Raw genomic sequence first — 24,408 nt, forward strand, 5'->3', positions numbered from 1 at the left:
AGTTACAATGTATATTAAATTGATTTACGAAACTTTGCTCCCCTTTACGCTTTCATGCTCCTAAAAAGAATCGCTGAAGGATCGACATTGGAGTACCGAACAAATGGGCCTAAACGCTTTCACCTCCACCAACCTCTCATCATTGACTGATTGGCAATTCTAAATGTCATTGATATTTTCATAATTTTGAAAGAGCTCTAATCCGGCTACGGTAGAAATGTTCGCTGACCCCTCCGGAGCCGCAAGGACTCTCCAAGGCAAGATTTGTAATTGGGTGTGTATTAAGATTGAACCATCTTGTGAGTCCTTGGGTTCCGCAGCGTTCCCATACTTTAATGCACTTCAGCTATTGTTAATAACCACAGGGCGAGTCAGTGACTTTGGGTGAATATGCAGGTGAGGTTTAAGGGTGGATGGGATGGTTGTCAGTTATGCATAGTGAAGTGGGGGTTTACCTGTACGGCTTTGTCATATTTTAGGACTGTTCCTTGTCAACGCTAACCTGTTTCCACAAAAGTGCCCTTTTGTACATCACAGAGGATTCTTTCGTAAATTTGCGCCATGTCGCAAGGTCCACCATATAGCGCGCCGAGCTCGCGAGAGAAAATCAAAACTCTACTTTCTTTGCACTCCTAGGGAAATTCTTGCATGCTTTCTCTCCCGTCGTACAGCACCCGGTCAAGTCAACCCTCACCGCCTCACGAACACACATTGGCAGAGTCGGGGAACGTCACGACGTCAGTGGTGAACTGTCAGGGGATCCAGGCTCCATTCGGGACGGGACGGGCTGTACCATCAATAGTAGGAAAAAGGAAAGGAGACCGGCACCATCCTTGCATAAAACCGTACGCTGCAATCACAACAGGAAGTTATTTGTTCTCCAGATACAGTGCGTATACGAAGAAACAGAGGGGGGAGCAACGAGCTCTATACCAACTAGACGCGTTATTTTAAATGCTGCTTTCAAATCACCACCCCCAGGTAATTCAGCCAATTCTGTGTTCCGCCTCCAGCACGCGCCCGCGTAGCCTCTCTGCTGAAGCGCGTGATCCAGGGCGTCAGGCACGAGCGTTGGTGGACAGCATCCGCGTGCGCGCGCTCGGAGCCGCCGGTTTGTTGTGCCGAGCCTGAGCCCGGCAACCCGGCGGTGGCGAGGGTGATGGAATGAGGCTCGCGGCCCCAGCCCCGCATACCCCCAGTTTGCAGTAGACGAGGCAGTAGAGGACACACGTCACGGTAAGAGCCTATTATGTGTTATTAATGACTCGGGGGACTATCCTCTACCCGGGAGAGGCACGGAAAGGACCCGCCCCCTCTAGTCCATACTTCATTGACACCTGCAGGGCTGCGGGGTCTGAACGAGATGGATTTGTGCAGCCTGAGCATCGACTGACTGACTGTCTCAAACTCTAGCAATAGCTACAATGCCTGGTGCCAAAGCCAGCATCAGACCGCACCGCCAGCGAGTTCCACCTATCATTCACTGACTGCACAGTACCAGATCCGCATGCTGCCAGAGAGGCAGTGCATACATTGCACACTACAGAGGTCACTGCGCAGTGCTAGAGAGGCCTTTGCATTGCACAGTAGCAGACTGATCAAGGATGAATACAATGTATAGAAAAAAAAATGTGTTGGAGCCGGGGCCCTGTCAGTTCGCTATGTGCCGTAAACCAGAAATGCGTAGTTGTGCCTCTCACGCCTCGTCCCCACTTGTGTGTTATTTACAATGCACGCATTCTGTTGATTGTGTCAGTGGCAGCTCTCTGCGGAGCGTAATCACTTCTTTCCTTTCAATTACACGCCCGCTGTAATTGCTGCCTGTATGGCAGCTTCCGGTCCTCCCGCCGTGAAGGTGCATTCCTCCTCTCTCGGGCAGACCTGCACCTGCTGGGTGTTGTCCTACATTGCATGTCAAGTGGAATCGGTTTCAAAAGCTGCCGAATCTCTCAGATCCGGCACAGTGCGCTCAACCCCACCTGCAGCCTCCTCCTGCCAGATGCAGGGGTGTAAACAAAGCTCCTTGTGCGGGATTTTATGTGCCTTCCCATCTGAAAGGGAAGACAGGGCGCTCTTTCTTTCTGTGGTCAACATCTCAAAAATTGTTGTGTAGTTCGTTTGATTTTTTTGTGTGTGTTCCTTGTGCGTAAGCTAATGCCACTTCTCGCCACGTCTGAGCTAATGAACGTTTTTTTCGTGACTCACATGGACAGCCATAATAATTATTATTATGGTTTACAGTCTTAATAATGTATGCATTAACCAGGCCAGTTCAGGGGTTGAAGATCGCTGGTAAAAGGTCAGTGAGATCATTAGCTCGTGAGACTGTATTTCACTTAACCAAAAACATTTTCACAATGTTTACACAGTTTAATATTTGTTTTTCAGTGTGTAGCCTATTATCAATGAAGCGACCCCTGCCTGTGGGAGGATGGGGAGAGACGTGGAAAGGGCCGTGCATTTAGGCGCAGCTTAATGGCTATGTTAGGGGTGGATTCTTCATGTTGTCTCTAGGACGAAAACCCTCACAAGAGTTGTTAGCTTTCTGGGATAGATTTGCGCCTATGCCGTAGCCAGTGTGCCATGAGCTTTAGGGCAAGAAAGAAAATTGGCCCCTGGCCGCCCTTTAACTGTGAAATACAGTAATAATATTGTTAATGTTAATTGGGATTTGTAAATCGCCTTATCACCGGCAGGTCTCTAAGCGCGGAAATAATGATGGTTCCGGGAGCCCTTAAGGCTTCTGGACCCTGGTGCCACTGCACTTGTTGCACCAGTGGAAGCTATTCTGCTGATTTGGTTATTTTTTTCCTGATTGATCCTGTACCCGTAACGATCACCAGGGTTGTTTGAGTTGTGTGCAGCATGGTTGCATGAAAGGTGAAATATTCGTAGTGATGTGGTGAACTTGTTCTCTGGGTTAAGGAATCGTTCAAAGGTTCCCCTTTTATCCCATGCATTACACCTTTTTGTTGTCTTTGTTGGAGCTGTGTGTGAAATTGTCTCCCACACGAGTGGCAAGGATAACCCTTAGGGAGCTTCGTTCTGTAATAATGTGGGTCCAGTTAGAATTGTTGAATTGGATGTTCCGGATGAGGTGTTTGAGGTAAGAAAAAAATGGGTTGAGCTTTATGGTTCAACAAAGTCAGTTCACCAGACAGAGGGGACCAAGATGGCTTGGTACATGAGTCTATAATGAAGTGAGGAACTGTAATGATGTAAATAATGTCTGTGATTGGTGTGATGCCTTGCTTTAAGAACGTCTTGTTGTCATGTTTGAGAAAGATATGTTAATAAACACAACAAGATGTCAATCTCTAACACCACAATTGTTGTATGGATTGTCTTCTTTTCGGCCCTGGTACCACTTTCTGTTGTCGAGTTTTGCTCCTACTAAGTCAATTCTAAGTATTGGTCGTCGTTGCTAAAAGTTTACTGAAAAAGAACTATTGGTGACTGGAGCTTATGTGATTAGTAGCTAGATGTAGAGCTAAAGCGCTATATAGAGCTGGTGCACATAACTGCAAGGTTATCGTGAAAACAACTGGTGTACTCTGCCAAAAATTAACCACTGTTCCACTGGAGTGAAAGTGTCCAGCTTTCCATACAGAAAACAATTTGTAATTTCTGCTGTCTTTTCTCTCGTAATCTTTAAAAACAAAGCTTTTGGGGTCATAACTGCGTTTTACCGAGTACAATACTTAATTTTGATGTTAACAATTACTTAGTGAGTTTACATGATTCTAGTTAATATTAGTGAGTGGGGTAAGTAAATGTAGACTGTACCCTAAATGCCAAATTACAAAATGTGCTGGATAGGTCACTGCGATGCGTACATGTTTCTGATGTATGTTTTGGTTTGAATTACATTTTTAAGCCTTAGTGACGTGTAAGACTTTTTTCAACTGGGATCCTACAGCAAGAACGCCTTCCACAGCAAAAAGACTTTGCTAGAACACAAGGTTCCCGAATATACATCTATAAATATTTGGCCTCTGAGCAGAAGAAGTGAGTGCACAAGTCTCATCTATGGTTTGTCTTTGTCACCTTGGCTATTCAGTGCTTATGTCCTCCGGTTGCCAGATATCATAGAACAATTCATGATTTTGTACCAGAATGATGCTAACGGTACTCAAATCCTGGTCCGACTTAAAGAGACCAACCTCAAGAACGGAGATCACCTCATGCTTTATTTCCATTCTGGTGTGAATGACATTAAGCCATTTTATCCCTGAGGTGGAGGGGGTCTTCTGAGAGCAAGAGGGTGAGCTGGGTGTCGTCTGCGTAGAATATTATGTTGGGTCATGGGTTTTGATGATGTTGGCCAGGGCCGTCATGTAAGTGTTGAGTAGGATGGAGCTGAGGGATGAACCTTGAGGGACACCCCAGATGGTGCTTTTGGGTAGCGAAGTGAGTGGTGGTAGTCGGATTCTCTGGGTTCGTCCTGTGAGAAGGATGCGATCCATTTGAGGGCCTCTCCCTGGATTCCTATGTAGTGTAGTCCACCTTGACTTGATTCATCTCCTGGCCAAATGGCCCAGCCCACTGGGAGAACCACCATCTTGAGTATGCGAAGCAAAAAAACCTAGGTATATTCTTGGAACATAAAATATTTTTTACTCTCAGAATGAATGCAGACAAGCAGTGCATGCTTCCACTTCAATGTACTCAGCAAAGTGAAACAATAATTAAGCTTCTGACACAAATTAGGTCTTACAGGGTCCTGGTATTGTCTTGGCTTGAATATTGTAATAGTATTTATATTGGTCTTCACATACAGGTCCAACTAGTCCAGAACTCAGCTGCAAGACTTGCAACAGGTCTTTAGATTAGAGCACATCGCCTCAACACACCTCAACATCTATTAGCTTCTCATCAAACAAAGGATAACCTTCATGTAGACCTGGTCGACCCATAGAGAATACAGGACCTACAGTTTAAAATACTTGTCCAAACTGTCCTCAAACTGTAAGCATTTACACTTTGTTAGACTTTCACTGGACTACAGGATTACCATGGCACAGTTTAGCAAAAAAGACCTAGTAGGAAGATGCTGAGCATTTGTCAGTTTTCATCATGTAACAATCACCCCCAGAACTCTGGCATCGGCAGGACAAAATCAAAGACTAGAAGGAACTGAGAACCATATTTTACTGCAAAGCATTACCTGAGAGTGTAATCTAGGAATTGCCTAGATCGTAGTTAAGTACACAAGGCCATTTTTGCTCTGTGTTCCCCTCCCTCACTCCGTCTTGGTTTCCAGTATCTTCCTTCGATTGTAAGGACTTTTCTCCTTCTTTCATCCCTTTCTGGGTGTGGAATGTTCCACTTGGACTGTGAATTGAACCCAATAGCATTTATATAGTTTCCTCCCTTTTGAGGTGGTTAGTAGAATTTATCTTTATCGCCTTTCCCTCTTGAGTCTTCTTTGCCCCACTGTTCAGGCCTTTGAAGCGGCTCTACAACATATAGAGCTTTATAAATCACTAGTAAAAAATATTTAAATGTGAACCTTGACTCCTACGTGTCATCATTTCCAGCTCTTTGGTTTTTTTTTTCATTTGTTGGTGTTTATGCGTTTTGTTCCTGAACAATATGGCAATGTTGCATTATTCAAATGACGTTTTAAGCTCATCTTTTTATCGTTCTATCTCGGAAATCCAATTAGCGCTATTACAGGCGAAGTTTGCAGCAGTAATTTGTAATCAGGCAAATTTTCTTTAGAATTGTTATTTGTTCATTAAATATATCTATATTTCTACAGTACTTTGGTTTGGTTAAATCCATTAGGATCTGAGCTTTGCGGGAACTGATGCCATTGCATGGATGAGCTCCTCTAGGTTTTTTTAGTAACATCGTTTCACAGAAAAATATGCAATAACTTGATTATTACACATTTTCCTTCCTTGCCTGCATTTAAACTTTAGTTAAAATACCAATATGAGCAATGCGATTACACTGTTTCATAGGCTTACTTTATTCACAAGGACATCATTTGTGTAATAATCATTTGCTTTAATCACATGCACAAAGGGTAGGTAGTAATTTGGAAATGAAAAAGTGAAAAAACGTAATCTAAAGTTGTTACTGTATGTCATTCTTCATTTTAACAGTTAGAACTTCATGGCGCCCACAATTGTGTATGTTATCACATGATCGTGTGTATTTTCTTCCTTTGCGTTGTGCTGCAATTTAGTTGGCAATGTGAAAAATGTATTGTTTGGTTTTAGTACCCTTGAGAAGAAACTTGCTGGGCAACTAAACCTGTCTGACAGTTCAGAAAGTTATTTTCTAAGTAGACGATATGTAGGTAAAGGATTAAGTAGCGAGCTAAGTTACTAACATTTAAAATTTACTTTAGAAACAGTGGACTATCACATATGTGCATCCGCAATTAATGAGTGGTGCGTTTTGTCTCTTTTTTTGTCTATTTAGGGAAGTGGGATAGGTATCTTCAGTTGTCTGCACCCTGTTTTTGCACCATCACTTGGATAGTGACGTGTCTGGGACATTAGGTAAGGGAGCAGAGGAATGCATGGGCTTACCAGTATTTGAAGACTAGCACCATGCTTTTGGGAATCCGAGGACGATGTCGGTCGGACTGCCCCCAACAGGCCGTTGGTGACGGTCCGCCTGATATCCAGGATATCGGTCCAACCGCTGGATTACAGTACTGGCGGTCGGGGCAGGGGAGAGACCGCCCGCCACCTCTGAGAGGCTGAAGTAGCCTGTTAGGGTGCTGAAGGGATTAGAATGTCAGTGTCCGACAGCTTTTTTATAGCGGTCCCACTGCCATGAAAAGGCTGTTGGAAAGTGACTTTTGGGGACCCCAGCAGGTCCCCCGTCCCCTGTGGTCCACTGCTTAGTTGCCATGGGGGCACATGTGGTGCCCCCCCAAACATCCATGCACTGTGTGCCAGGCACCACATGGTGCCTGGCACACAGTGCATGGATGTTTTCAAAATGCTTTTTACCATTATGGCTTGTGCAGAGGCCCTTTTCCACGGCCGCTGCACAAACTGCAACAGTAAAATGCATTTTACGACCGCATGTAGGCCGGTCGTATCGTAATTGGACTGTTAAGACCGCTGACTCCTTGTCGGATGGTCTCATGCCTGAAACGGTGGTGTCGTCCACTCGTTCGATCGCCCTCGTAATGAGGACCTCAATATTGTGAGAAAGACCAGGGCTGTCATAGGTGAGGCTGGGTTCTAAACACATGGTGACCAATCTGTGCAGATCTATGCATTAATGGTCATTGTTCATTTTTTCTACTATTTAAATCCACTCTTTAAATATGCAATTATATAAAGATTACAAGGTGGTATCCTCATTAAAAATTAAACTAGCACATTACCTTCTGTCAATTGTATAACATATCAAAGATTAGACCCGTACCCCCGATTAATAGTAATATAAGTAGGGACATGTTAATCGTCCAGGCTACACCTAACCACCCCACACATGTATGACTCATAACTGCCCTGCTAAAAAAAAAACCATAAACATTAACCATGACTTCTGCCTTTTCCACAAAGGAACTTTAAACATAGTTACTAGAGTTTAAACCTTCTATTTTCCTTCCTAATTGTGTCTCCAGACTCACAGTGATAGCACTTTTCATCCCAACATACAGCAATGTGTACACAGGGTCCACCAATTCCTGTATTAGTTACCAAGAGAGGATAGGGACAAATATATTTAAGGTTTCACTTGGTGTAACTAATATTCCATTGCACCAGAACTACTGTAACTTTTCAGAATTAACTCCAAACTTGATTATTGATGATCTGCAAGCGACTACATTTTTACACAATAAAAAATGACAGGAAGCAGGTCATAGTGGTTAGGCCATTAATGTTTAACATGCCTTAAGTGTAATCCCCTTACCCCTCCACAGTAGCGCGCTACATGGGTTTAAAAGCACAGCAAGGAACCAGATGCCCTTTATGAGGACAATAACCTGTTTTCAGAAAATCTACAACCTATCACCTTGACACTACATATGAAACCGTTTCCCCATCTGTCCACATTGCCTCCTGCACAAATTGAACGTTCCATGAGCAGTTCTCTTGATCCTCTCAGATTTGAGCTACAAACAGATTTTGTGTGAATGATCTTTGGAATATCAGGAGGCTCTAGGAACTTGTCATAGCTTGTTACAGGGACCTTCTGGGGCCCTCCATCAAAACCCTTCATCTCACCAACAAAACAAAAAAAAACACTTCTCTTATCTCTAGCAAAGGTATCCAACTCAGATGTTGGCAGGCTAGATCATGCAAGATTTTCAAACTAACCACTCATCATGTACCCGAGTTTCATATAGAATCAGTGCATGCTGACACATGATTTTGCTATCCTGAAAGTGTGTTATGGGTCTGTGCACCACTTCTTTTCAATCTCTTATCCTGTTTAACTAAAAAGTCCCCAGATGATTAATTCTCTTCATTAGTTTAGCGCTCACTACCTCAATATCCTTTTCTTCTCAAAGAGCACTTAGTGGCTGGTGTTCAAATTGCTCATTATTGCCTCTTTTTAATCTACATATCTCTCTACAATATGGCTTTTGGTTGCCAAACTTCATGAAAGTGGCCCTCAAAAATATCTCTATCATCCTCATCTCTGTTCTCCATAATCAATCTCTATGCACGATTCTTTGCAGCTGACCACATATACTTGGTTATGAACATGGCCACCTTGTGTAACTTAGGTCGGGCATTGAATTTGTTCTTGTTCATAGTCCCTAATCACAACTTGCTCTGGCATTTTTACACCCAGATCCTCCTTACTGACTGTTGACCCTCAAACGTGTTTTGGATCTTTTTTCTTCCTTACCTCCCAGGCTCTCCCACACCCCCCATAATAACTGCTGACTACTTCAGTTCTATAGGACACTGCAAGGATTATTGTGCCCAAGACACTATCTGTGCAGCGACTTCCTTTGAACAGTAGAGCACAAACTGTCACCCTTTAAATTCACACATTTTACTGGAATACCCTGCAGGATCATTGATGCTAGACTAGGAGCTGTTAGAATTTGTCATACATGTAATTGTTCCTCGGCGAGAGCAGGAACTGATAAAGGGTAATTGTTAAAGTATATTTAGCTGTCTCTTTTTGGACTCCTGTTCTCCCAGTATAGGAGAGCAGGACAAGCCATCAGCCATGTTGAAGAATCATACACGCCATGAGAGGACAAGACAGAGTAAAGGCTTATACTAAGTGGAATCGGAAAGGACTGGATAAAGTCTCACATTTTATTGGACATGGTAAAGGCTTACACAGGATAACATCTTGCACAGGATTATGACTGAACAGGGCTACACCAAACTTGCACGTAACACAACATAAAATAGAAAGACTTGAACAACTATACCAGCTGAAAACTAGGGCAGTCTTCAGAAAAAGTTCAGATCATAGTTGAACCTGTGTTCAGATGATACAGAGACAGACAGGTCTTGGTGTGGATGGCAGGTCGACATAAACATCTGAAACGCAACCCTAGTAAAATCCAGAAGGCAGTGTAAGCTGATCAGTACAAAGACTGTCAGTAAAGATGCAGTTTAGAATCTATAAGGAATTATAAAATCTTTGCCAAATCGGTACAACTGTTAACATTTTTTTCTGATGTGCAATTTTGGGTGACAAACAATTTATGTGAATTAGTAATTTCAATGAATCATATGACATAACTTAAAAACTAATGAATGTGCACTTAAAATGTTATGGTTATCTCATTTAGAAGAGTGATTAATAATGTAGTATAGTTATGCTACATTTTTCGTGCGAGACATTGCTATTTTGAAATGGATGCGGGTTCTGGTGTTCTGCTTATCTTGCTTTTGCTCACTTCTTCCCAACCATTTCTTCGGAACAGAGTCCTATGACGTAAATGAACTGTAGGGTTACCAAGCAAGTATTTTAAATTAAACTTTCCACCATTTACATGATGTATAATTTTGGAGGATTTCCATTGATAGTTCTGATGTGGTGCAGAAGAACATAATTCTATGAACTATTGTTAAGAAAATGTTTCATATTGTGTTGTACATCTTCGGAGTGCAGTTGCTGAGGAAGCAAGTGTAAGATGTCTCTTACCTTAAAAACGGGGTCAGTCTTAAGAATCTTTCAGATATACGAAACTGTTTATCATTTGTTAATGCAACAGGCTTTGATTGATAGGGGGCTACTCTCCATTTTTCTCCTGAAACTCTTTCCGATTATTTTGAGATTTCCTCACTTAGGATGCTGTTAGTACTGTTTATGAGTTTGACCCTTAGACTTTAGGGAGATTTTATTGACTAACTAGGGTTTCTTTATTATCTCTTATTCTGTATCTGAGCCTTAATGGCAGATTATGCAATGACTCTTTAACCGCATCAATGCGGCGGCATTTCCCGCTGTACGCGGCAATTTTGAAATTACCGCGTTACATGACGAGCTCAGCTCGTCATCAGCGCACGGCAGGTTACGCTCATGACGAGCTGAGCTCGTCATCAGCCCCGAAGGGGTTAATGCTTTATTTAACATTTTTGTATTAAGACTTTTTAACTTAATCTTGATCTAGAACTAAGTTCTTGAGTGGTCAGTTTCTAATTTTGATTTTACTCAATTAAGTTTGTGATATTTATAAAGAGGGTATGTTCTTACTGCTACATCAACGAGAAGACTGTCTCAGCTGAACTGCCTATGGTAAAATTTTGGGTTCCATAAAATTGGGGTTCAGAAGGTTTATTGGGGGTTGGCTCCCATAAAGTGTGATAGCAGAGGGTATGTAGCTTTAAATGCACCTCCTATTTAAGTGTTCCCAGAAAGATTTTTGTAGTTTGTGATCCATTTATTCCCAAATCGAAGGAGAAACAAGTTTTTGTAAATTTGTCAATTTTCCTATGATAGACCCTCCTGGGAAGTGACTAGATGTATTGGCTGTACATTCCTGAATGAAATTGGACTGTAAGTATGACTAGGGAGAAATTTAGTTGATGAATGTATTTTAAAGTATGATTTGTGAAGATGGATTTCTATTTTTATGTTGAGTTATTTGGACACATGATTATGATCGTGGGTTCTATTGCTGGATTGAGTACTTTTGTGATGATTTATTATTCATATTTGTGTACTCATTTAAGATTGATGTGTTATTGGTTTGAACAAGAGTTGGTTATCTCATTCGTCGGTAATCCAAGCATTCGAGATATTCATTTTTTGTGTGTATTGTGGTGTGTAGAGCACGGTTCTGTTTACATATCTGTAGGGATTCTGAATTAACAAACTTTTCAGGTTTGAAAGTTTAACATGGTTTTTTGTGATACCCTTGAGTGCACAGGGTGAGGTACATTGACTTGGAGGTACATTTCTGCTGGTCAGGATTGGCCTAGCGATAATTTTTGTAGGATTGTTGTGATTTTTCTTTTTTTCTTTTCTCATATTTAAACTCTGTGGTTTGCAGTCGCATTATTTGACTCAAATGCTGACGTTTATTCCTTTCAAGGGAAAACAGCCATTGGGATTTATTAATTTTAAATGATTTAAACTGGTTCTGTAATTATTTTCCTGTTCAAGAAGAAATCGTGCTGTGATTGGTTAATCAGCCGGGGAGCCACACTTGGATTGGTTGGTTGCTGGCATAGTTGCCTTATTTTTTTTTTTGTAAATCTGTTTTTATTTGATTTTTGATAGTGGTACCGCGTAAGGCATGACAAACAACTGACCATGTTAGGCATCGCTTGTATCATGTAAGGTTCAGCAACGTCCTATAACATATGTACAGCGTACGCGCAGAATGATGCATAATTACAATCGGACATACATCGGGCTGGTTTTTGCACGGCATGTGGTGTAGGTTAGGTAAGGGACAAGAGCATGGAAGGAGGGGGGTGTGATGACAGTTCGATCACATCTCTGTCCTCTGGATTGGCTCTTGTTTTGCCATGCATATCGACTAATGTCCGTTGTTGCACTCAAGTGCGGGTATTGTCCCGTGATGTGCACAGGTGCTTTGGCGCTCAGCTGTGAAGAAGTTCCGATCAGAGATTCACTGCTAACAATAAAACTAAATACTGTGCACTTCAAAGAAAAGGTGGAGCATAGAAAAACAAAGGAGAGGGATGCACAGTCGAAGTAAACCAACTAAACGACCCGTATCTGGCATTGCTGCCTTATGATAGGTTCACCTTTGAGCTGCACTGTTATTGACTGTTGTTTGTTAAGTTTGTTTAAAGAGTTTTATTGTGATTGTTAATTTGTTTTAAGTCTATTTAGCTGTAAAACATAGGTGGTATAATTACGAAACCCAAATCAAAAAGCGAGAAAGCAAGATATGGTGAAAGATTACAGAGTGAAGGAACGCCAGCATATGAAATTATGGTAGACGTAGGGTATTACACATGCAACTGGATCTCTGAGTGGAATACATATACATCACATATTGAGGTTTTAAATATCCCATTAGAGAGTACCATAAATATTAATAAGCTAATAATAATACGCTAATAGTAAGCTAATTTCTAAGACAAGCAATGTACAATATCAAAAATGATGCCAGGTACCACTCAGTTTGAGGTGCTCAGTAAATGGGATGGTATAGTAGCTGAAAAGGAAAAAGAAAATAAAGAGAAAACCATGAGGAGGTCATTCAGTTGTTGGCTAGAAATTAAACTGGACTGCTAAGAGAAGGATGGGAGAGAAAATATTGAATGTGTAGAAACTTTACCTGCTATAGTTAATGCAAAAGAGCAGGATAAATAGCACAATAAGAAAAAGAAGGATGTGGAGTCAGAGGATGATTCTCAATCATAAGTGAATTGTTCAATTCTAGACCTCCTCCATATATGGCGATGTTGACGGAAGCACCCAGACTGTCATGGGGTTGATAAGATGCAGGGAGAGATACATGAATGGCACAAGCCTCTACTAGGATTTCACTGAGTGCCCCAACAGAAGATAGTCACAATGGCAGTGCCTAGTACAAGAGGCATCCGGCTACTATGAGATCAAATACAGGTTACTACTGTGAAAGCAGTGGTGATAGGGCTATCTCCAAAATCAATTTGAATTTGAATAAAACATCGAATTTGGTGAAATGTTACAAGGGAAGGTGTATTTTAACTGGATATTGAATTACAATGCCGATGAAATGAGGTATTTGAAAAAGGACCTAGGTGTGCTAATGAAACTCACAATTAAGTGGACAAATTGGCTGATGAGTTAGAAGTTGACTTTAGAAAAATGAAAAATGTAAGCAAAATTATAAAATGGACTTAACCCATGATGAGAGTAAATAAATGAACTTGATTACTCTAAGAGCTCAAATAAAAAATGTAATTAAGAAAACAAGAGACTGGAATGATTTGAAGAAATCTTGAGCAAAATGGAAGAAAGGGATAGCAAATAAAATAGAAAATAAAAGGGATTAAAGGAAAGGCAAGGAATATTGCAAGTGATTCAGAAATAGAGACAACTTCAGAAGTAGAATTTCCCCTTAAGAGAAGTACATGGAGAGAATTTGGTACATGGTCCTAGGAGAAGTGCTGATTTGTATGCTTTTTTGTTTATAACTTTCGGAAATTGCGAGAAAACCCGGCACAATGATATGAGGGTAAACATCGGTTGACACACACTTCCCCAATGTTATGAACTGGTTTAAATAAGTTGTTTGAGATTCTTATCCAAGACGATCTGTGGCTAGAGTGTAAAGTTATTGCTGGAAGGCCAGCACAAGAACCAGCTAGACCTGTCCCCAATAATGTACCAGCAACAGAAATTCAAGAGAAGAACAAGAATGTAATTAAGAATTTAAAAAAGCGAGTTCCTAAAAAAGTTATAAATAGAGAATGACACACAAAGCTAAATAATCAGTGTGTTTTATTATGAGAGGTTGATGCATGTTTTCAAGAATCACAGCATAGTTGAAAACACTGAGAAAAAGAGAGCTAGTGGTTTTCTTTCTGCTTTCGTAAATGGATTGAGCTTGGAGATTAGCAATCATATTCAACAGAGTGAATTGTGTTGTCAGATGAAAAGCATTGATGAGATCTTGATGTTGGCAAAAAACAACAGTGACCAATCACTTTGAGAACAAGGTAAAAGAAGTTAAAGGAGAAGATAAGATAATCGTTTAGGTAAAGCAGTTTGAAAAAGGATCACAGAATAAATAAAATTTCCTGTCCAGGGAAATCCTGGTTTGACAGTTTGGGCTGGGCTGTTTCCATAAGGAACAGGGTCAAGAATGATTTGCATATAGCTGTGTCTGAACTGGGATGGCAAAGTGAGCTAAAGAACGATGATGGACTAAACCTAAATCTGTGGCTGGGGGGGGAGTATCTGAAAAGTTTTAGCACTCTGTCCATCATCTTTTGTTTGCTTTGTTTGTCCTAAGTAGGCAGAGTATGCCCAGATGTGGGTCCCATGCTCATTTTGCCACTGGATTCAAGCTAGCCTGGCTGATAAGGGGTGAAACCTGGAAATCAGTCCTAGTATGCTTGTTTCCGTCCAGGGAAGACCTGTCATGGCAGTTCAGGTTGGGCTGTTCCCCTAAGGAAGATGGTCAAGACTGATTTGCATATGGCTGGGTCTGAACTGGGGTGGTGAAGTGAGCTAAAGAATAATGATGGTTTAAACCCAGATCTGTGACTGGGGGTGAGTGTCTGAAAAGTGTCAGCACTCCCTGCATCACCTCCTTGTGTTTTCATTTACAAGATTACAGGATTTCGGATGCCACAGCATAATGGCTTGAAGTATGTCTTGGTAATAGTCTGCCTGTTTTCCATTTCCCACAAGAAGCGCAGCTAGACCTACAGTTGCCAAATTATTGTTGAGGGAGTTGGATCCAAGATTCAGACTCTCAACTTCTATTGAGACTGATCGTAGCACATGCTTCAAGAATGAAGTGTTGCAAATAATCTTCACAGCTTTTGAGATCAAGCAGAGATTGCATTGTAGTTACTGACCTCAATCCTCAGGTTGAATGAACGTACCAATGGTACACTCAAGAATAAACTGATGGAGGTCTTTGTCTCAGCTGGTCTGAAGTGGCCTGATGCGCTTCCTCTTTCTTTGATAAATTAGAGTAGTACTCCAGATAGCAGGACAGACTTGACTCCCCATGAGATCCTGATGGGCAGAGCAATGAGACTTGCATTTGTACCTTGAGCAGCACTGATTTCAATAACTGATGACATCCCTCTGGATTATTGCAAATATCTGGCTGATATGGTGAAATCGGTCTCTTATCAGGTGAACATGTCAACTAAAGACTACAAAGATAAACCCTCCCATGGTCTGGATGAGGAGGATTGGGAGGTTATCTGAAAGCATATTCAGAAAGGGTGTCTTGACAAAAGGTGGAAAGACCCTTTCCAGATGATATTGCCAACTAACAGCGCTGTCAAGTATACAAGCGTGTCTCAATGGATCCACTCTGTTCACATGAAAATAGTAAGAGTAGCTGAAGGAGTAGATGGGGCAAATGAACAAGGTACGAAGTCTGCTCATCAAGCTGAACACCAAATCCAGGTTTGCCATTGTGAATCCCGAGGGGCGTGAAGATTTCTCTGGGACTGGTGAAGATAAAGTAAAAAAGACATGAGCAGAAATTCTAGGTCAGCAAAAGGTTAGATGGATAACATGAAATTACTGAAGTCTAGTTACAGACTGATCAGCATGAAGAGCTACTGACATGCAAAAGAGCAAAGCATGATTGGCAGCAAGAAGAAGTAGTCTCTGTTCAAACTTATGACAAGCTGCAGTTGAAAATAAAAGTGAAAAAGACACATTTGAGAAAAAAGGATTCCCTGTGGAGAAAGCAGACAAAGACCAATTTGATCAAAGAGCAAACTTTAGTTCGAGTCAGTGCTCAGGATTGTGCTCAAATCAAAGCCAAGAAGAAGACAACAATCGCAAAACTGCAGAAGAAAAAGAAAGTTGATGGCATTCAAAGAAAAATAACAAGTAAGTGAAAAAGAGACTTAAGAGACTTTGAGAGACAGTTATATCCAAAAACTAGTGCGAGTGAATCACCGAACCTAAAATAAGCCTATCTTGAGTAGGTGTATTTACCCACTGTGTCGAAAGAAGAAGCAGATGAAATTGAGGAGGATTATTTTCACATTAGCGAAAGTCAATATTGTTTTGAGAGTTGTGCAGACAGCGAGACAGAAACTGAAGAAGAGCCACACTGAGCCAGACTTAGTACTGAATAATCAAATTAAGAAGCTACATGTAAAAATCTAAAAAGATATTTGTCTAAGAACCTGTTCTAGAGACTTTATGACAAGTTTGTTTTGAATTTTTAGATATGAACCTTTACAAAGACTGTGAAGCTGAATCAAATGTTTCCTCTTTTTCTGGCTTATTATTGTTTTAAAGAAAGAGAGAAGACAGGATCTGGACCTGCGGGGTGGAGTCAAGATGGCGGGCTGAAGCTGCCAGGTGAAGGAGATCGCATGGAGTAGCTCCTTACCGTTTCCCGAAAAACTACGAGGAAAGCGTGGAAAGTGCTTTTTTGTAGCATCGCTCTTTAGCGCTGTAATCTATCGAGACTTGTTCTATTTGAAAATACTTCCGCAGGGGGGAACGCCTGCAATGCTATTGTACCTCTCTCCTACCGTGGCTGGATCTGGATGTTGCAGCTTGTTTGTCGGCTGAGTAGAGGGGTTTTGCCGGTCTGGAAACTTAAAAGTACCGGCCCCCTCCGAACGCTCAGCAGGGCGTGCAACGGGGCGGGCCTTGGATTACTTTCCTCTCAGCTGTGTGTTCTGCTGAGTGAAGACCGAACGCCGCATCTAGCTACACAGCCGCCACCAGAGCTTAGCTTCGCCGTGCCGATGACATCGAGGCTGAATACCCGCTCCACTAGAACTGGGAGAGCGGGGAAGACGGGGAAACCGGACGGCTCAGGTATGATGTTATCAGCGAAGCTAAAGCGGCATTGGGGAACTCTGTTGTGAAAGCTAAGATGGCTACGGGTGCTACGGCTGTTAATACTGGAGGCAAAGGTGTAGTTAAGGTTACAATTGACAAGCAGTCACCCTGCCCAGTTACACATGATATAAGCGCCAGTAACAACGACGAACTACTGGCTTTCTGTGATGAAATTTTAAACTATCAGACTTTGCCTTCTCAAAGCGAATTAGAGGGGACAGGAATTAATGAAATAATTGCTTTAAAAACAATTAACACTGCCTCAGCCCCTCTTACCACTGATACAGGCAAAGCGACCTTTGGGGGAAAAGATAAAGGCAAAGACAAGACTGACAAGACTGACAAGGCTGACAAGGCTGACAAGGCTGACAAGGCTGACAAGGCTGACAAGGCTGACAAGGCTGATAAGGCTGATAAGGCTGATAACGCTGAACTACGTACAGATGGAGATCTCACCCCTGAGGCTGAAGCTATAAGGGAAAAGGAAAAGGAAAGCGACATTGTAAATCTTGAAGCTGTTACAGTAGAAGGGGGCGCAAATACAAATGTAAAAACAAACGTGTATTTAGACACTGTGCCAGTAATACTTCATGCTACAATAAACAGATATGTCGATCCAACTGGCCATATTGACATAACACAGTCTACTCAAGTGGCTGATAAAATCACAGCCGAATCTACACCTGAGAAGCAACTTGGCGAAACTTTACCGGGAAAGAATATCTCTGTGTGCTTACATAATGATGAAACGGAGAGGGCGGAGGAAAGCTACAATCCTGACTACGAAGAAATTTCTGAAGAGGGTGAAACCGATACGGAAACCTCCACTAACAGAACTAATGCTTGTCGAGTATCTGGCTTAAGAAAAGCAAAACTGAAAGCCAAAGCTAAACAAAAAATTACAACTCGTAAACTACTGAATAAAGACCCTATTGCAAATAAGAAGGGACGTAAGGCTATAGTCGATGGTAGCCCATTGAGGAAATGGATTGAAGCAAAGGGAGGAGTGAAGGATATGGCTTTAAGACTCTCTGGGGCAAGTCCTGAGGAAGATTTGAATTTACGAGACAAAAATATACCTCTCAGAATGGACACTATAAAAACGAACGTAGATATAATAGCCTCACCAACTCTACTGACCAACAATGGACCTGGTGACTCGTGCTCTATTACAGCAATACAGCCAGACACTTTAGCTCCAGCCCTATCTATCAACTTGACGAGTAGTCTTGCAGCTAACGCCACCATTAACTCACAAGTGGATCCAACAAGTTCCAAGACAAACTCAACTCCGATTGAAATTGACTCTGACAACTATCCATCGGAAGTATCAAATGCTGAACATATTGAAATAGCGAAAACAAATACTGGCCCTAGCTGTTTGGGGCTAGTAATCTGGCCACATCATTAGACCACAGTGACACATAAAGCCAACTGCAAACCCAATCAGCATTACAGGGGGGAAAAAAATAAAAGCTCATCCAGATATTACATCTACGGATCTAATTATGCAAACTCTTATAGCACAAAGACAAGAAAGTCAACAACAATACTTACAATTAAGAGAGGACAATACCAAATTGCAAGCTTTCATGAGTGAAGTGTGTCAAAAGCTTGGAGGGGTCACGCAAGAGATGGAAGACTTAAAACAACGAGTTGTGGAAGTACCTATGGGCAACGTTGAGGACATTTGGTATACAAGGGCAATATCTCGGTTGGGTCCAATCTCTATATGAATCACCAACAGCAATAGTTAGTTATCTAGGAGCCAATTCGGCTAATTTCTCAATTAAAAGGGGGACTAGGCAGGGGTGTCCTTTATCACCCCTGCTATTTGCTTTGGCTTTGGAGCCATTTTTAAATGCACTGACAACACAGGATAATATAATTCCCATAGAGCATGGAGGCAAGAGTTTGAAAATCACAGCTTTTGCTGATGATATAGCTATATACACTACCAACTTAGTTTTGGCCATTCCTAAGATAATTGAGGAAGCTAGCAAATTTGGTGCAATATCGGGGTATAGGCTAAATGTGAGTAAAACTCAAGTTATTGCCAACTCTAAGCCTATACAACCGATATTAGGGCTTTGCTTAAATGCCACTTACTTAGGAGTTAAACTTACTGCTGATATAGAGAAAAACATAGCAGTGAACTATGACCCCCTACTCAAAGAGATTACTGCTACTCTTAAAAACTGGCATAAGATACCACTTAGCCTGGTAGGACGTATAAATATAATCAAAATGTAGATTGTACCGAAAATATTGTACTTATTTAGGTCCATCCCTATGCAATTGAATAAATGATATATTAAGAGAATAGAGAGCATATGTAGCAGTTATATTTGGGGCTATAAAAAAGCCCGAAGATCAATGACTGCATTGAAACTCTCAATAGAAAAGGGAGGATTAAACTTCCCGGATCTTAAAATCTATTTTTTTGCTACCTTTATCCAACGCATACGCAGTCTCTTGTCTAAGGAAGGTTCCTTATTCTATCACCAATTTATGTTGGGATCACAAAGCAATCAGTTTCTATTTCGTGTGCATGACCCAAATCACTATAAGAGGGTCAAATTTAAGACCGCAAGATATATTAAAAGAATTTGGGATCAAATTATGAGCACTGACAAAATTCCATTTTTTAATGCGGAGTTACAAATCTGGGAGAATCCAGGGATGCCAGATATTTTTTCCGATGGCGCCTGCGCACAATGGATAGACCATGGTATAAACACTTTAGGTGATCTATATGGACCGGACGGCCTTTTGAGATTTAGTATACTAAAAACACTGTATAAAATTAGTGATGTTATGTATTTTAAATATATACAGATACAAGACTTTTTGGTCAATAAAATGAAAATTGGGAGAGTTGAACATTCAGATATCTTACAATGTATTTATTTTAGCTATACTAAATCGCTTATTAGTAAGAGCTATGCTTGTCTTAATAAAGGCCGAACAGGGGATTGTGCGAAAATGGCAGACAAATGGACCAACAGATTAGGAGTTAATATCAGCTCCAACCAGATTGCAGGATCGCTTAAACAAATAAAGCGAGTGGTTCAATCTTCAAATTTGAGGCTGCAATTTTATAGAACGGTCCCTCAAATTTACTATACGCCTCAAAGAATAGCTAGCTGGACCTCTGGAAATATTTATATTAGCACTATTGTTATGATTTAGATACTTGTGAATATTTATACTGTAACCTTCTGTTTCTATCATAATGACAACTCTATGTACAGATACTTATGTAATGATATATGCATAACAAAATATGATTTTTCTTTTTTCTTTGCTTTGTCTTGCAATAAATAAAAACATTTAAAAATAATAAAGAAATATGAAGGAAATATCATGGGTTTAAAGGAAATTTTGGTTCGGTTTTAATTTTGCCACTAAAATTGTGGTCTTAAACAAGAAGATGGAAAACAGCAGATACTGTAAAATTGTATGGATGACTCTACTAATTAGTACCTTATTAGTATTAGTTGGCGTGTTGATGTGCTTACTGATTCCCCTGGGGAATGTTTCAAGTTATATGAATAGAAATGTTGGAGCATAAATTAATCTTGAAAAACTTTAACATTATTCGGGAATACATTAGCATAATGAGGGTTACCAAGTGCTATGTGTGCACTCATCTTCCCACATCAGTAGACGGCTCAACATATGTAGATTTAAAGATGTTGTATTCATTGTTCTATAACATCTTTGTAGCTATTTGTAATAATGAGGAATGTATTTCACATTGCCTGATTTCAATGTGCCCTTGGAGAATTCATTATTAATGAGAATGACGAAGAATTTAAATAATGTGAGTATTTGAGGGTATTTGCACAAAACAGATATGATGCTAACCTGAAAAGAGATTATTTGTGTTTATTGAGTAGTAAAGAGCGTGAATTTATTAGAGAATATAATGAGAGGACTGAAAATAGTTGGAAATTTAGAGGTGCAGAAGATTGTTGTAAAAGAAATACAAGAAGAGGAAGCATTTAGATTCTAAGGTTTGCATTCTAGGTTAAAAATGGATCATGAAAGAATAGGTGAAATGTGTATGGTAAGGCACAGTACTTTGGAAAAGGACAAAGTAGAATTCACAGGTGTGAAAGTGTGTGTGACAACTTATGAGGTCAGTGTAGATCTTTTGTCTGGAGATGAATCTGTTATGTTTGTGGTTAAACTGTTTATATTAACTTGCCAAGTAATTGGGTAGGTTTGTGTTATTTAGCTTTAGTTTTCCCTATAATTTATCGTGTAGATGAGTTAAATGAAGAACATGGCATGAGAAGGGTAAAACAAAATATTGGCATGTGATTTTAGATATTTTAGGAGTGAATATCTGCCAGTTGGTGTAGTCATGAATGATGTGAAAATTAGACGAGATAGACTTGGTAGTAAATAGTCATGTTGTAGATATGGCAGGGTCTGTTAAATTAGTAAATGTAGAGATGGTAGCAGTTAGGGCAGTGGTCATTCAGAACTGTCTTGCCTTGGATATTCTTTTGACAAAAGAGGGCGAATTTTGTAAAGTAATTAAGGCTAAGAGGTGTTGTACTTATATCCCTGATTATAGTGGAGCAATTGAATCTATTATTACTAACCTGAATAATTGAAATCATGAGCTTAGATCATTGACAGAGCCAGGTTTATGGGAGAGTGTAGGATCCTCGGTAAGAGAGTTAGGAAGTAATTTGGTAAAGTAGGCGACTGGTTAGGTAATATTGGTGGTGATGTTCTTCACTGTTCTAACACCTATAATAATTATGATTTGTGAAATGTCTCTATTGCTCTTATTAAAATACTAAGAATATATAATTAGTACATATTGCTCTTATTAAAATACTAAGAATATATAATTAGTACATATTTATAAATAATTAAGACTAAAATATGTTATGAATCAAGAAAACGAAAAAGGTCAATGGATGTGGAAATGAGCGATAAGGAACAGAAATATCCACAATTAAAGCAGTTGGAGGAGTGAACAATTATCTAAGAAGAACATTTCGATGAACGAATGGCTGATTAATAAAGTTCATTATTATTTTTTGTGATTATTAATAAATAATCAGAGGAGGGAGGTTGTCAAAGTTTTTTTGCTTATGCAGTTTTCGCTTACAAATTATTTGTGTGAAGTAATATTAATGATACATATGACCGTAACTGATGGAGTAATGATTTTGCCCTTTTAACGATATGATTATCTCATTTAAAAGAGTGATTAACAATATAGTATAGTTATGCCACATTTTTCGTGCAAGACACCTTTATTTTGAAATGGACGCTGTTTCTGGTGTTTGGCTCATCCTGCTCATTCCCCCCGCCCAATCATTTACCCGCCGCGAATCTTCACTCCTTACACTTTCCGCAGAACACAGAGCACTATGATGTAATTGGACTGTTGTGTTAGAAAACATCTATTGTAAACAAAACTTTCCATTGTGTACCTGATGTATCATTTTGATGGTTTTCCATTGCTAGTTCAGATGCTGGCGTGCAGAAGAACATAATTCTATGAGCTATTATTAAGAAAATGTTTCATATTGTGTTGTACATCTCCGGAGTGCAGTTGCTCAGGAAGCAAGTGGACGATTCCCCTTACCAAATGGATTAGTGTTAAGAACCTTCCAGATATACAAAATTTTTTTGGTTTGCCAGTGCAACCTAACCATGATCGTACCATGACGAGTATGCAGTTTTATTGACTAACACATAAATGGTTTTAATCAGGGGCAATTTTCCATTTTCTTCCTTATCCCTGTCCGATGATTTTGAGATTTCCTCACTTAGGATGCTGTTGGTACTCTTTATGAGTTTTACACTTGAAATTAAGAGAGATTTTATTGATCAACTAGTGTGTCTGTTATGATCTGTACTTCTGTATTTTGTATTTGATCCTTCTTAGAAAATGATTCAATTTCTATGTAATGCATTATTAACGATTTCATAGTAAACCGTTTTAAACTTAATTTTGATTTAGAACTCAGTTCTTGAGTAGTCCCAGTTTCTAATCATGATTTAATTGTACTATGTTTGTTATAATGGGAAGATTATTCTGTTACCCTAGATCAACGAGCAGACCCTCAGAGGTGAATTACCTAACGTGAAATTAGATTATTGGGGTTCGACTCCCACACCACCATAAATTTAAGATATAATGTGGAATGTGTACGAGATACAAAAATACTGAAAAGAGTGGTTAAGAAGTGATTGTATAGGGGGTGGACAAAGCAAACACAAGGAGATGATGGACGGAGCTCTGAAACTTTTCAGACACTCACCCTCAGTCACAGTTCTGGGTTGAATTAATCAACGGACCCAGCTATATGCAAAACACTCTTGCCCCTGTTCCTCATTAGAACATCCAGCCCGAACTGCTAAGCCAGGTCTTCCCTGAACCGGAAATAAGCATCCCGAGACCGGTTTCGGGGTAACACCCCTCATCAGCCAGACTAGCTTGAATCCAGTGGCAAAGTGATCAAGAGACCCACGACTGGGCATACCCTGCCAACTTAGGGAGAACAAAGCAAACACAAGGTGATGATGGATGGAGCGCTGAATCTTCTCAGATAAAACCTAGAACACAGTTTGTTTAGAAGTTCTGGTAAGAAAGTTGAGAGTGCTTGATTATAGCGAGTTGCCATTTATTTTGTAAATCACCTCACCTCATTCTATTTCATGCCCCATAGTGCATTACAAGGTGACCATTGCTAGAAAACACATATGTTACTTCACCAGTGTGCAAAAAGCATTTTTTCACACCAACGTGGACTTCTTCCAATAGACCGTGGTTATGTGACATCGATGTTTACCTTGGTTCAGCCTAACTTGATCACCAGTCATACCTAAACAACATTATTGCTGAGCCCGTGTTCCTGTTTGCTAGATCTCTGATCAAAAATATTTGTTTTGTGACAATAGTTAAAGTGCTGTTAGAGATGTATTGCTTCAACACACATATCCTTTCCTATGTTATTTTTAGGGTTCAATTACTTACCCTTTTTTTGGTGTTAATATCGTCCATACAGAACTTACAACAGAGCGAACCGCTCACTTGTGACCTGGAAATGTAATAGTATACCGGGAAGATTAAAGATGATCATGCGCCTTACCCCGGTTGATGCAGGGAATGTCCTCGATAGTCAGTACTCACTCACTCCTGTTGTGGCATGTGCCTATGCACATACCCCGGTTCCGTCTCCCATCCCAATATGAGCCGGGAGGGGGAGTTTATACTCAAAGCAGTACTTCCTCTCAGAAGTTAGGAAGACTAGTGCGGTGATGGCGGGGGCCATCTTGGGAGGGTCAGATAAGCCCTGGGCGGTTTTACTCGTCAAATTGCAATGAAGGAGCTTACGTTTTTTTATCCAAAAACCTCCACCAAATTACGCATTATGTGATTTAAGTTTTATATTTTTATGCATTACGCATTATGTGGCTTATGTTTTTGGGAAATCTCGATAGAAGTGCACA

General features: G+C 40.4%; 1 protein-coding gene across 1 annotated transcript in view; it reads left to right on the plus strand.

Annotated features, from left to right (window-relative positions):
- Nucleotides 1–886: 886 nt before the first annotated feature.
- The window catches only part of WASF1 (WASP family member 1), a 377,364-nt gene continuing 353,842 nt past the window's right edge, over nt 887–24,408 (plus strand). The window contains exon 1 of the mRNA XM_078649171.1: nt 887–1,236. The gene's annotated coding sequence lies outside the window, so the exon portion shown is untranslated. The remainder of the gene's footprint in view (nt 1,237–24,408) is intronic.

The sequence above is a fragment of the Lissotriton helveticus genome, chromosome 6, assembly GCF_964261635.1.
Source record: "Lissotriton helveticus chromosome 6, aLisHel1.1, whole genome shotgun sequence".
In the NCBI taxonomy this organism is placed as follows: Eukaryota; Metazoa; Chordata; class Amphibia; order Caudata; family Salamandridae; genus Lissotriton; species Lissotriton helveticus.